Source organism: Actinia tenebrosa, unplaced genomic scaffold, assembly GCF_029948245.1.
Source record: "Actinia tenebrosa isolate PJP-AT-01 unplaced genomic scaffold, QUT_ActTen_1.0 PGA_scaffold14__42_contigs__length_11649687, whole genome shotgun sequence".
Lineage (NCBI taxonomy): Eukaryota > Metazoa > Cnidaria > Anthozoa > Actiniaria > Actiniidae > Actinia > Actinia tenebrosa.
In genome coordinates this window covers 2,915,486-2,931,112 of record NW_028292574.1, presented here as the reverse complement: position 1 = coordinate 2,931,112, position 15,627 = coordinate 2,915,486, and positions in this window count along the sequence as shown.

Sequence of the window (15,627 nt, the reverse complement as noted above, 5' to 3'; positions counted from 1 at the left end):
GCGTGGGCTTGAGCCGGTCGACGACAACGGTCTATCGAATCGACTGTGTATCGGTAGGAAATAAGCGTAAAAAAAGGAATTAAAAAGAATAACTATTTAACAAGATTTATTTAGCAATAAAACATTTAGCTGAGGTTTGTCTTTAATCTCAGGCATCTTGAAATGAAATATGTTGCAGCCCTACCCTGAAAATTCATAATTTCAAATACACGCTTTAGGCTAAATTAAATCTACTTCCATGATTGTTATAAATCAATTACCATTAGCCACACTACCATTTTATAGATTTTTCAGTAATCGGACCTTTGAAAAGTAGAACCCCTAGTCTAAAGAATGGCATATGAAGAGACGTTGTCGAATCCATTCAAAAATAAACCACTTTTTGGCATTGCGAATGAATTACTGCATGCAAGTACTAAACTAATACCATCGGAAATAATCTTTTTGTTTTACTTTTGTTTAATAGTTCAAAAATTGCGATTCAAAGCCTATTTTTAATTCTATTAATATTCTAATATAGTTTCCGATGATGGGCGCGTCACACTCTTCTTATGCGAACTAGACTGTTTTTAAAATGTCTCTAATCTGAAGTTTGCCGGCAATTTGCGGGAAAAACAAAGCGATTTTTTTAAAACATATATATTTACCAAGTTATCACAGTAAGGATACAAGTAATCTTCTGCAGATTAAGAATTAATTACTCTAAGCCTCATTGACTGAATTCCCCATTTCCTTTTTGATTTCGAGAAAAGGAACGTCGTTTTTATGTTGTTTTCAATACCTATTGAGTTTCTTGACCTCTAATTACTCATGCAATGGCGCCCTTGCCTCACCTGCCAGTGCTCAGCCTAGAACAATATTGATCGTTATTCATTCTACGTTCCTATATTTTACTGTAATAGGATACTGATCCAAACATCAACTTAGTTAGGGCAATAGCCTGCGTGGCGGTCGTTCTTGGCTGGGGGCTGCTGATGAACCAAATAAACAAAATAACTCTGGACTGGGCCAGGTTAGACTAAATCTGACGCTGATCTCTGAGACTGATTGAGAAGCAAGAAGGTTTGATGGAGGCATCTCTTACTCGTTAACAACATAAAGATTGGAAATTTAAAGGAAGCGCCCACACAACCTTATCAAAGACTTCTTGACAAATGGATAGGAGCCTCCCTACCTGTGGTGGGATTTAGGCAAACTGAATGACTCATATCCCTTCCTGTACGTAACTATTCAGTGATTTATCGTACGCATCTAAAGATTAAAATTAAAATCAATTATCTACGAAACAGATCGAAGTGAGAACTGGTTCCGTACAGAAAAACAGAACTAGACTTTTCTTTGTGCATCAAAAAATAACTCAAAATTAATAATAGTCAACTGCTCCAGAATATCGATAAGTATCTAGTTATATATATCGGACCACGGCGCGCGCTCCCGTGTGGGATGGTTAGCTGTCTTGAATGAGGCTGGTTCTGACCAAAGTGATAAACGACATTCACTGATGCAATTTAAGTCGTAAAGACTTGTATTTTGTACAATAATTTCTTAAGCTCTCCTAATTATTTGGTTAGTTGCCAATAGTCCAACTAATATTGAGCATTGCTTAATGGTGTCCCGATTTTTGTATATATATATTTTTGTATTTAGGATATCCGGCGATTAACTTTAAGTGCGTCTTTAATTTAGAAGTCCGCACAAGGGCTTTTAATGCTACGAAAGTTTAAAGTATTATAAGGATTGAGAAGATAAAGAGAAGGAGATGGTTAATCTCTTCAACGGACAAAATGCGATTGTATAAAGACTAAAATCTTTCATCGCTTCCTGATAGAGTAAACGGAAATTGAGTTTGATCAAAGTCTTCTCTTCCCTCGGGTTGTTTGAAATTGAATACTGAATTTACACGACATGTTATAAACCGGCGATTTGAGAAATCGTTATTCAACAGGAAACAATATTCATCCCTTCCTCTTCAGTGGATTTTTTGTTCAAGAGAAATACTCTAATAGCCAGCAATATTACGTCAGTGAGCATTACAATTGAACTTTAATTGTATTCTAGAGCTGCACTAGTGCCAGGAAGCTCTAAATTAAAGACATATTGGTTTTCTGCAGGAACGACACCTGGTTTTGCCCCCCCCAGGTTAACCCGACGAGGCGGACCAGTATATTTAAATACTTTCTATGAGTGACACAATTATGATGGATGAATATCCAAATTCGTTGTATTCACGTCATTAAAGGTATTTTTTTTCGAGCCGCACTTTATAAAATAGCGTTGGGGCCTTTTTTCTCGATGTTTATTTGAAGCGCAATCAGATCTTCAACTTTTGAAGTAAAGACACTCGAAAGTAGAATATGATGAAGAGCTGTTTGGTTTTTGTACTGTTTATAGTCGTTTTGTGTGTTTGCCAAGCAAGGGACGTTAAAGGTAAACCTGCCTTACCTGATTATGAACGACGAAGCCAGAATCCAGGTATCTTAAGGAAAACTGAAGAAACAAGTCAAAGTAACTTGGATACGTCATTGCCAATAGTAGCTGTTTCCACACAGTTGTTCCATCCCAGAAAAAGGTGTTTCACCAAAAGATGCGTCGACAAAAGAGAGGAAAATTCTAAGTCGACTGAAATGGCAAAAAACCTGAGATCAATCGCACAGAACTATGAAGAGCAGGACCCCCAACGGCCACCATGTTTTAAAGGACGTTGCCCGTCAGGAGATTCCGCAGATGAAAACTTAGGTGAACGGTTGTTCGAATCTTTAGACTTCAAACTACCAAGAACCCCGCAGCGTGCTATAAGACCTCCGTGCTTTAAAGGAAGGTGTCCCAACTGATCAGAGATATATGGCTTGGAATAAATAAAAAAAGAGCTTGACAAAAACGGATTTCAATTTCAATGGGATGTTTATCATAATCACCAGCTATTAAAGTACTACTACTACGATAAGAACTCAAACTAAATGAATAGATAGATATTTTGCTTTCTGACATTACAAATGATTAGTTTTATGCAGTTGTTAAAAGATGTTTTAGTCCGTAGGCATTGGCACCTTTTCAACGGTTGTGAAGCGGCTTTATCGCTAATAAAATATCGCCACTGCATGAGATTAATACCTTTACAAGTGGTTTATATAAAGTGATGCTAAAATATGTCTGTCTGTATCATTTGCAAATAATGTACTGAGGAAGGAAAATAAAAGATGGTTCCATATCCTTCATTTCTGTGTTCAGTCTTGGTGCTTTGAAGGCAGCAGTTGTTAGTGTTGTTTCTTCAGTAGTATAGGGAATGGGGGTTCCAGCGCAATCTCAACACGGGGCAAGACCCGCGTCAAAAATCCACCTACGGACGACCCCCACTCCAAGTGTGGTTGAGGGCAACAGCGCACTTAAATATGTTAGTCTATATATGGAGTGCGAAGAATGTAAGAGAACTTTTAAGAAAGAAGCGGATTTGAAAAAGCATTTGAAAATGAAGACGAAGTGTATGAGCAGTTATGATTGTGGATGTGGTAAGAAGTTTGAGACTAAGGTTAAATTGTTTTGGCATTGTCAGGACTGTGAGTACGACTACGACGACCTAAAAAGTGCTTGGTATTAGGTATAAAATATTTCCTATTATATAGATGGAATCCCAAAGCAACTTCAGCACGGTGTCAATACCCGGTAACGGTGAGATTGACGTTAGACAGTTTTGGCGTCAGTCAGAAAGGAAGGTTAAAAGGACTCTCCGAAAAGGTATAGAAGAATTAGGAGCCCTGAAAGCGAGCATAATGGTAGAAGTAAGTTTGTCAAAAGACGAGGTAATGACGACAGCAATGTTGCGATCAAAGTCGTTAGTGATATTAGAATCCACGAATCTGGATAGGTCACTCAGTGAAGCCTTAGAAGCAATAATGGAGTCGCTGTCTAACTACACGAAAGAAGGATCGGGTTGGACAGTAGAGGAGGTTGAAGGAATAGAGATAAGTATGGCCAGGTACGTACCCATACGAGGGGGGAGTTACGTACCGCTACCAACGTGGGTAGAAAGGAAGAAGGCTATTGTAAACGTGAAGAATGAAGACAATCGATGCTTTATGTGGGCAATCAGGTCTGCACTGTATCCAGCAGAGAAGGATCCCTGTAGGACAAGTAAGTATCCCACGGACGATTTAGAGTGGGATGGTGTGGAATTTCCCATGCAGTTGATAGACATCCCCATATTTGAGGAAATAAACGATCTAGCAATTAACGTTTACGGAGTCAGAGAGCAGACGATAGTACCGTTAGTTCTGTCAAAAAGTAAAGGAGAGCGCGTACATTTATTCTACCACGGCGGACACTACTCATGGGTTAAACACATTAGCAGACTATTCTACAGACATACTAAGCACAAAGGCAAAAAGTACTTCTGTGACTGCTGCTTGCTGTCATTTACATCCTTAAATGCCCTAAAGAAACACGATGAGATCTGCCGCGGAGTCGAAGAAGTGGCGCAACGGATCCAGATACCCACCAACAAAGAGCTTTCATACGCAGACCATCAAAAGCAGATGCAAGTGCCTTACGTGATATATGCAGACTTCGAAGCGTTGATAACTAAGGAAGAGCAGAAACGTGGTGCCACGAATAAGGTAGGATTACACGAGATCTGCTCCTTTGGTTACATAGTAGTCAGATCAGACGGTAAAGCAAACCCTCCTGTGATTTACCGAGGTAAGAACGCAGCTAATGAGTTTCTAGAAGCATTGCAAGAAGAGGAGGGGGAGATTAGAGAACAATTAAGACGTCCAAAGAAGATGGAATTTACCAAAGAGAACCAGGAGGCTTTTAACAAGGCAAAAAAATGCCACATTTGCCAACATACGCTTCTTCAGTTTGGAAGACGAGCCAAGAAAGCGTGGGATGAAGATGGAAAGTATCTAGGAGAAGCTCATTTTAAATGCGGGAAGTATGCTAAGAAAGGTGAGAAGCCGGGAAAGCCCTCCACGCACTGCATTCACTGCCACAAAGCATTTGTTGAGGATTTCTATGTGGATAAGGTTAGGGATCACTGCCACATCACGGGTAAATACAGAGGAGCGGCTCATTGGAAATGCAATATAAACTTCAAAGTAAATCCAGACATGGAGATTCCGGTGTTCTTTCACAACCTCCGCGGTTATGACTCCCATTTGCTACTACAAGGAACAGACGGCTCCGACGTCAAATGCATACCCAACAACAAAGAGCGCTACATGTCCGTAACTGTGGGTAAGCTAAAGTTCTTAGATTCGCAGCAGTTTATGGCGGACTCCTTAGCAAACCTCGTAAAGTATAACACCAACTTTCCCATTTCCAGTCAATATGGCGCGGAAAGGAAAGGAGTCTACCCATACGAATACATGGATTCCTGGGATCGATTCAAAGAGTCCCTACCACCCAAAGATCGCTTCTACAGCACCCTAAACGAGTCCGGTATAAAGGATGAGGAGTACCAGCATGCGTTAGACGTGTGGAAAAAGTACTCCTGTGAGAACATGGGGGACTACCACGACATCTACCTAAGGTCTGACGTAGTGCTGCTTGCAGATGTTTTCCAAAGCTTCAGAAAGATGGCTATGGAATATTACGGATTGGATCCCGCTAATTTCTACACGGCTCCTGGGCTCAGCTGGAGTGCTTTGTTAAAGAAGACAAATGCGCAGTTGGATCTCCTAACGGAGTACGACATGTATCGGTTTATGGAAGACGGTATTCGTGGCGGCGTATGCGGACCCAGCCGACGTTACGCCCGCGCAAACAACCCCTTAGTAGAGCACGACCCAGAGAAACCAACCACATACATTTACTACCTGGATGCGAATAACCTTTATGGTTGGGCAATGTCACAGTACCTACCTGTGAGAGACTTCGAATGGGATCCAGTGAAGCCGATAGACTTCTACATGCAGGTAGGAAAGGAGGAAGACAAGGGTTACGTCTTAGAAGTGGATCTGGAGTACCCAGAGCGCCTGCACGACGAACACAATGAGTTCCCCTTAGCACCAGAAGCGATAGAGATACCATTTAAGCAGCTAAGTCCGCTGCAAAAGCAAATGTGCCCTGGTTACAAACCGTACAGGAAACTAACTATGAACCTGATGGATAAGAAGAAGTATGTGGTACATTACCGCAACCTGCAGTTCTACGTGCGACACGGAATGCGCGTAGAGAAGATCCACAGAGTCCTAAAATTCACGCAGGAACCCTGGATGCGCCCCTACATTGACTTTAACACGCAAAAGCGTACCGCAGCGAAAAATGACTTCGAGAAAAACCTCTTCAAACTGATGAACAACAGCGTGTTCGGAAAGACAATGGAGAACATCCGCAAGCGCGTAAGCGTAAAAATAGTCAGCACCAAAGAGGAAGCAGAAGCATACGTGTCACAGCCAGGCTTCGTTAGATACGTAGAAATGCTGAACTTCTACGTGATTCACATGAAAAGGGCAAACCTCTTACTAAACAAGCCCGTTTACACAGGCTTTACGGTGCTGGATCTATCGAAGCTGCTTATGTACGAGTTCTACTACGATAAGCTTAAGCCAAAGTACGGAGACCGCTGTCGCCTCCTGTACACAGACACCGACTCCCTAATTCTAGAAGTGCAAACGGAAGACGTTTACAAAGACTGCCTCCCCGACATAGACGAGTACGACACCAGCGGTTACCCGAAGGAGCACTTCCTTTACTCTGCGAAGAATAAGAAGGTAATTGGGAAGATGAAAGACGAAATGTTAGGAAAACCCATAGTAGAGTACGTGGGTCTGAAACCAAAGATGTACAGCGTGCTAAAGTTAGACGGCGTAGAAAAGAAAGCTAAAGGCGTAAAAAAGTACGTGGTTAAGAAGGACATTACGCACGAGTCCTACCTCAACGTATTACGAACACGCAAGGAACAGCGGCATAAGATGAACAGCCTGCGCAGCTATGGTCATCAGATACATAACGTCACGCAGGAGAAGGTGTCACTGTCTGCATTTGACGGTAAGCGATGGATGTGTGATGACGGAGTGCATACGATAGCATTCGGACATCACACGATAAGCAGTTCTTCCATGACGAACCCACGTGTGGGGCCATCGTGAAGATAATACAAGATGGGCTGACCCTTCTTAGCTATCGCACTTCGGATCTGATAAGTTTCCAAAGACCAATTAGGATCCGTAGCTCTTTTGGATCCTCCTTCTAATTCACCCGGTCCGTAGAGATATCGGACTGTGACATTACCTAATTTTTTTTCATGGGGGAAGACCGCCCTTGAACTTCTGACGTAGGACTTGTGTTCCACGTGTTTCTTTTTTATGGCATCTTTGGGTTTTATTCCCGTAGCCCTAGCGGCCTCGTTGTTCAAAGCCGCGACGACCTGGGGGAGCCGCTGAGTCCATTCCCTGTTGCGTTTGGAGGGATCTTCCAGCTCTTTCCAATACTGGTATCCAAAGAGACGCTCAGCCAGGGTTTTATTGAATCTTTCGACGATGCTCTGACCCCTGTGGTACTCAGCTTCAGCTCTCCTAATCTTAGTGCTGTGGTCTTTCAGGGTCTTAGTAACCACGCCCATGAACTCTGTCCCCGCATCCACTTGCAGCAGCTTAGGCCATTTCAAGACGCGCTTATAAATCCTACCTAGGGCTTCTGCGACTTCCCCAGAATCCTTGCTGGTTATGGGTTCGGCGTCCTTGTATCTGCTTGCGATATCAACTACGGTCAAAGCGTATCTATAGGTCTTTCTTCTCACCTTATCGTGCGGTAAGAAAAGCAAATCCGCCTGATGAACTTCATTGGGGGTATTTACGGTGAAGCTGGGCCTGGGAATGTACTTAGGCACGGGAAGATAAACCTGCCAGATGGTTTGTTTTCTTAGCCAGTTCTTAACCGTTTCTTCTGATACCCTGGCCGCGGTCGCGAGTTTCTTGATGGCCGACGCTCCTTTCCAATAGCCTTCAGGCCCATAGTAAATCCTCTTGAGTTTGTCCTCTACGCGGCCCATTATATGAATTCCAGGACGAGATTGATCTTTCGCCCGTTGAAATCCACCGTCTTTCCGTCCACTTTAATGGTGATGTTTATGCTTTCTACCAAATTAGACAAATCATAGCTCAAAGAAATGGGAGTGTATTCTACTGGGTCAAATGGATTACCTTTGGGCAGAAACTTGGACATAAGAGAAGACTTTTCTCCATTGTTGTAACTATTGACTAAATCGCAATAGACTTCGTAAGAGGATGCGACTTTCCATTTCACATCATATGTATTACCGCTATTTATCGTGGTACTAGTAAGGCCCAGGAGTTCTACCAATGAACTGTCCTTTAGATTAGCGCTTCCACTATTTTTCTTGAATTTCATTTCATGGGGTAATCCTGTGGTAAGAGTATATCCATGCTTTGCTAGCTCCTTAGCCAGTGTTATGGGGGTGTAATGGGAATCTGGTATTTTTGGTTTGGTGCCGGAAGTTCCGATGACAAAGCCATTAATTAAATTATACCAAGAATTGTACAAAGAGCAACTAACCAACCGAACCTTACAGGCTTTGATGGGGGGATTCAGATAAGTGGTAAAGTTATTCTTATTGCTTTCCAAAAAGACGATCATATATTAGAGCAGATACGCCAAAGCTACGCCTCCTGCCAGCCCTGCGATTCCTACGAAGACCAGCTCACTATCTTTTTGTTTCTTAGAAGGCTGGTAGTAATTCTTGAACTGGGGCTTTCTCAACCCCGTCAATGCCGCGGGGTGTGCTTGCGCATAAAGTTTAAAGGCGTAGTCTGTGTTTTCAAAGTTCTTATCCGCCTGCATCTTGTCTTGGTAGTTCTTATCCAACCAATCCCTGTAAGCTTGTCTTTTTTCATTCCAAGCTGCCACGTCCCTTTGATATTTCTCCAGCGCTAAATCATGCCTCTTCCTTTCGGCGGCTAAATCTCCGCTTTTGTCGCCTCTGACTAATCTATCCAAATACTGACCACCATAATTAGCTCCAGTGAATGCTAAAGCTGCAATAACTCCGCCTACGACCACGCTAGCCATTATATATTACACCGTAGGTAGGTACTTTTCCTTTCGTAGGTAATCCTTTACCATGATAGCCCCACCCACGGCAGCCGTCATCTTAGCAAAATTAGCGAAGCTCTTGCTTGGGTCTTCAGTAAAGTCTTCTTTGAGCACTTTCTTACCTACCCAACCAATACCCGCAACGATGGAAGTAATGATAGCTGCTTCTTCAACAGTTTTCAATAACGCGGTTGACATTATATTACAGAGCGAGAAGGTTATTACTCCATTTCAGGGATCTTACTTTTTCTAACAGCCGGCTCCACAGGTGCGTGCACGGGCGCGTGATATGTTGGTGGTTCTACCTTTTTCGTAGCCCGCCATTGTAAGTAAAGGCTGCCTGCTGCTATAGCAACTCCTAACGCGCCAATGACGTACCCAGGATTAATGAAGGATTCCTCTTCTTTTTCCTCCACCTTTTCTTCTTTTTTGGCTTTGTTCTTTTTATTCATCTCCGCGAGCTTCTTCCCCGCGGCAACTCTGCCTGGAGATTTAGCCTTGGTGATTCGTTGCTCCTCTTGGGGCTGCTCTACCTTCGACTCTGGTTCACTCATTTATATCTAAGGACTTGAAGGACTTGATAAGTACTTGAGAATGACTTAAGTAAGTACTTAAGGACGACTTGACTAAGTACTTGAGGCGACTTGATCAGGTACCTCAGTAAGTGCTGCCTGGAAGACCTTTTCGACTTCTCTGTCCTTCTTGAAGTCCTTCCAAGACACCAGTACCTCCTTCAAGTCAACGTGCTGAGCTACGTGAAGTGCCGCAGAGGCGACTGCCATTAACTTACCGCACTTCAAAGACAACCACCCGCAGGTTATCTTAAGTTCTTGGGCGATGACATAGTCTTCACTAATGTCCTTCCGTAGTTGCTCCACGTCGTCTATGGGCAGCGCAAGTCCGAGAAGCTTGGTGGCCAGCTTAATGGCTGAGTCTGCTACGGCGTCCGTGGTCTTACTTGCAAGGGCGGCCTCGTACCTCTTATGGAACTTCTTAACCTCCTCTTCTGACAACTTATTAACTTGCTCATGGGTAAGTTCCTTGCCTATCATTTCTTTGCACTTCCCAGATGACACAAGGATGTTAAGTTGTTCCTTGAGGTTGCTTTCATCTAGCTGCTTGTGGACTTCATCTAAGAGCTGCTCAATGTCCATATATGTTAATGGAATACGGAAACCTCAAAGAGAAGATCATCTTGGAATGTTGGTGCGTTTTTAGGTGCCGCATGTATTCGTGTAACTGTTCCTTGGATATCTCACCGCCGTAGTCGCTTAAGATGGTTTCCAGGTCAGACTTACTTGGAGTATAAAATACTACGAGAGAGCCTATGTTTTCCCTGAAGGGCTTAGAGACGCTGGTAAGCTGCTGCGAGAGCAACCAAACGCTGATATTGTCGTGTCTGCCGCTGAAAGCGAGCTTAACGAGCTCGGAGGTGCGTCTTTTTACGTCGTCCCCGCAGGCGATGTCATCCAATATGAGTAAAGTCTGTGTATCTTTAGGGAATTGCTTATGCCAGAACTTAAGATGGCTGGATAACTCGTTAGGGTCTAAGATATCTACGAAGAAGTCGTCATCTTTCACTCCTATGCCCGTCCAGGTGCGGTTATTCACGTAGGTGGGACAAAGTAGCACGATATAGTCGAAGCGGTATCTAAAGGGTCCTAATAGCTGCTCCACGACGAACTGCGTTTTGCCGCAGCCGGTGGGTCCTACTATCAGAGCGTTACAAGGCATGTGATCTGGGTTCATTATATCCCTTCTTTCGAAGGGAACTTGTTCCCTGATATATATGGAGCCGGTGGAAGCAGTGCAAAGAATTGTCGCCGACGCAAAAGATAAAAGAGACACCATAGAAATGCAAAGGGAGGAGATAGACCGGCTGAAAGAGCGCGTGCAGGAATTGTACGATGAAATGTGCGGTCTGAAGCGCGCGGAAAGGTTTGGTGCGCTTTTGACGATGGCCGGTTGGGCAAAAGAAAGCGTGCAGGACTTTATTAAGTATCCCTTATAAGGGTTAATAAATTCTTATTATATAATGAAGTGTAAGGATTGCGACAGGGAGTTCAGTAGCAAACAGGCTTTGCAGTATCACCAAAAAAAGAAGGTATGTTTTAAAGAGGTGGATAACGTCACCACCTGTGGCACTTGCAGCCGGCAGTTTAGCAGTAAACAGGCGCTGCGATATCACGTGGAAGGAAGGGTGTGTTTGAAGTCTAAGGAAAGACGCTGTGCTGATTGCAATCGGCTCTTTAGCACGCCCCAAATGTTGCAATACCACCAAGAAAATAGGGTGTGTTTAAAGGATGTGTGTGCGCGCTGTGGGGAGCTCTTAACCGACGCATGGCATCAACATAGATGTCGTGGTAATTATGATTTGGACGTCGTATGCGAGGAGCATGGTGATATCGCTGCGAGATGTTGCCCAGCGGAAACCATAAGGAAGTTAACTCTTCGTAAGAAAGAAATAGACCAACGCTTTACGGAGTTCGACCGCGCCGAAGGTACGCGCTGGGAGAACGCAGAGTATTGGAGTGCGCCCTGTGATGCGTGTGGCGGCTTAAGGAAAGGAGATGATCATATCTGGCAGTGTTTGTGCCCGCAGCATCGTCCACGTGGTTTTAAGGAGTACTTGGATCGTTTTGATGATTGGCATGCTCAGAACATGGAGGTAAGGAAAGCCCGTAAGGATTAGTAAAGCAGGGTTTGCGCAAAGAGTCTCAAAACACACTCTTATATTTATTAATATTCTTTGATTGTTTATTAAGAAGAAAAGAAGAAACATTAATAAATATAAGAACCCCTTTTGGAGAAGGTATGCAGAACTCAATAAGAAAAGAAGAAACATTAATAAATATAAGAACCCCTCTTAAAGGTATATGCTAGTCTACGCAGCCGCCTTCTTTGGAGGATTCCTGATCGCCCTTTCAATATATGGACTGTATTACTTGCGAACTACCTGCCGACTGCATTACCCCTCGTAAGCCGCGTAAAAAATACACCTGCCTTCATTGCGACAGGGTATTCCTGGAAGAATCCTTTGTGGGGCATTGGTGCTCCGCGGATCCTAAAGCGCAGCGGACTTTAGCAGACGCGCTTAACTACAAAGAGGAGATGGAGTGACTCTTCTTTCAATGTCAAACTTCCATCGGCCATTTACCTTACCATAGCTGCGTAAGTGGGTGAATTCCTCGCCCTGAATTACGTACCGCACGCAATCCGGCGCCCAAAGGGAATATTCCTTGCCTTCTAAGTCTTTGAGGACTAACCGTAAACGGTCGATGTCTTCGAAGACGACGTAATTTTTTATTTCGTATGCTTTACCGTGGACAAGATCACGCCAGTGAGTCAAGCTGAGCTTCATTATACCTATGGAATATCTTTAAATGCGTTTTCAAAGTGGCGTAGGACTTAAACCGCTTCACGCAGCCCCTACAGGGAATACGAATGCCATCCGCGTAACCTATTAAGGCACGACAGATAACGTCGTAATCGTTGCTAACCATCGTTAGGTAACCATTTACGTCAAGCTGCGAGATTTTCTTAGATTGCTTCGCGGATAAGACGCCGTTTCCTTTTGGGGTTTTCAACTCGATACACAACCCGCGGTATTCCTTATGCGCATTTAGGATTAAGAGGTCGGGTTGACCGGCTTGGTAGCCTTTTCGCCAGCAGGTTATTCGCTTGCTGTCTGAATCTTGAAGCTCGCCAAGACCCGGCGCTATGATGAAATCGGGGTAAAACCTACGTGTGTAGGTCGGCTTCATTTTCGATCTTAAATACTAACTTGTTTGGACCGTCGAAGCGCTTGTCCATCGCATACTTACCCGCTTTCCTTAGCGCGGGTAGGACTTCTTCGAAGACCCGATCGCGAAACTCCACGGCTTTAGGTAGTTTGGAGCTAAATGTCAGTTCGTACAGACCAGGTTCGGATATAAACACGGCATTTGGTTGCGTAGTAAAGGAGCGGTGATTCGCAGCCCCTTGTAGATCAGCCCATTTTTTCTGGTATTTTTCAGATACGTGTGCTCTGATTGCATCTCTGGGGCGCTCATAGCCTAACGCGGCTGCCACCTCCTTCGCTTTGAAGTATAGTTTGTCGCCTTGCACTATGCATTGCAGTTTGGTGTTGTTGTTTTCGAAGACGCGTAACATGGTATATCTAAGAAATATTTTAACATTAATATGCAACGCTTTTCAATTGATTCATTTCTACGCTCAGTTGCGCGTCAGACACGACGAAGACGTAGCAGTTTATCTTATCGCCGTCGCCCGCACTGGCGTTTTTGGTGCGTTTGATCTCCAATGTTATGCCGTCCTGCGTATTTACTAGACGTAAACCCTGACCATGTAGGTCTTCGTCGTTAATGGTGCGCATGTCAATCCATAACGCATATTTGTCCTTAAAGAATTCCTCAGGGCTAATTTGGTCGCCAAACTTGCGCATGGCCTCTCTGTACACGTCTGCGGGCTTTATCCCCTGGGAGTAGACCTTGTTTGGAACGCCGTTTATGTTGACCCCTACGTTAGTAATGTTGGGGTTGTGAAAGGCTTCGGAGTCGCGCTTACCGGCCTCGTAGGGTTTGGCAAACACCAACATTAACCCCGTGAGACTTCTTCGGGGGAGGTTAATGCTTTGGTTGATAACCTCATCCGTCTTATCCAGGAAGCTGAACGTCTTATACATCACTACGTGGTCGTATAAGAATGCCTTCCCGGAGCTGTATTCCATGCCAGCGCTACGGGCCAGCTCTTCGCTGTACACCGTTTCGTACTGTAATTCTAGATTAGTGATAGAGTATGGGGTTGTCGTGGTAAGTGCAGTGCTCAGCCCACCAATGATGTTATTAGCATCTGCTAAAGTTACTTCAAACTGTAGCTCGGATAACTGTCTTGGGTAATACACACCGTGATTCGTAATCACTTCAAAGTCCAGCGGTATGACATACTTGCTACCATAGGCGGTCTTTATTCGCTTTGCGTCTGCCACTGCGGTTTCTCCGCTGCCGTCAGTAGGTTGCGTTTTCGTAGGTGTGCGGACCTTACGTAGAATGACACTACCAATTCCCTGCTCTATCCTTTGCGCGCGGTCAAATGCTGTTAACCATAGATCCTTATAGGTGGTATACAGATCGTACCTATTCAAATCTAATAGCGATTCCCCGGCGAACTTTACGCGCATCTTAGAAACAATGTTGCGGCCCACGTTGTTAACGATAATCCTTTCGTCTGTGGGGCTTGACTGCACCGCTAGGTCGAACCTTAACGCCAAGGTGCCAGGAACTAAGACTAGGTTATCCGTTAGGCGGGGCACGCCTACGTACAGGGTTTCCCCTGGCTTAGCGCTGCTGGGGGTAAAGGTGACCCGGTGAAAGGTGCGTTCTGCTTTCAGTCCGCCAACCTGCTTAGGTAATACGTTGGGATTTAACTTTGAGCTTATCATATATAATGGAAGTAGAAGGAACAGACCCCGACTTCGATCCCACCACTGAGGAAGGTCAGGCTGACATTAACGACGGTGATGAAGAACCGCTGCTTCCCACCCAACAAGTCGACGATTCCCTAAGGGATAGGATTGCAAAGGCCCTAAGACATCCCAAAGCACGCGAGTACACGTTTCCGCGTGAGCACATAGAGCTTCAAAACATGGGCGAGCCGGAAGCAGCCGCACGGGAAACCGTAGAGTGGGCAGCGCGGGAGCTAGAGCTGCGCTACGACAACTTTGATGCTGACGACGTAAAGCTCACGGAAAAGGGAAACAAAGTCCTCATAAGCGTCCAAGACTTAAGATTTCCCGACAAAGACCGCTGGACAAAACCGCAAAACCTCTTTGATGAGGAGGGCAACGTTAGGGGTGACGTCTTGAGATTAAGAGGCTTTCAGCGTGCTACTAGAAGCCTGTTAGAAAGGCTGCACAACTTAACCGAAAGGACCAACGCGGAAAAACGTGCCGCGGATCTGCAAAGGGAGTTAAGAGAAAAAGATGTAGAATATGCAAAGCAAGGTCAGCTACTTGCCGATGCTGAAAAGAAGTCCGCCCATCAAGATGAAAGAATAAAAGAAATAGGAAATCAGGTGGATCAGGCCCTGCGCGAATTAGACAAAGCACGGGAGGACTTAGGAGAAGCCCAAAGCTCTGGCACCTCAGTGGAAGCACTGCGGGAAACGTTGGAAGAAAGGGAGGAGGAATACATGAAGCAAAACCAGCGGCTTGCCGACGCGCATAGGAGGGAGGTCGAATTTAAAAATCAAGAAATAAGGGAGCTGGTAGACCAAAGAACCCAAATTCGACGTGAAAGAAATCAAACTCAAAGGGCTCTTAACCTCGCCCTGCAAGAGTTAGACTTAATTAAAGACGATACCGATAACCTGCAAACCACCATAGCCGGCTCTTTAGTGGAACGGCGACGGTTGATGGCTGAAATCAATACTAAGGAGGAGCAAATCCGGCAAAGAGATCAGGCTATTGAAGACCTGGAGGGGCAAATAGAGCGGCAGCAAGAAGTAATTGCGGACCAAGCTCGCCCCGAAGAGGAAAGGGAGGCAGCTCAAGAGGAAGTAGATACGCTTGAAATACGCCTT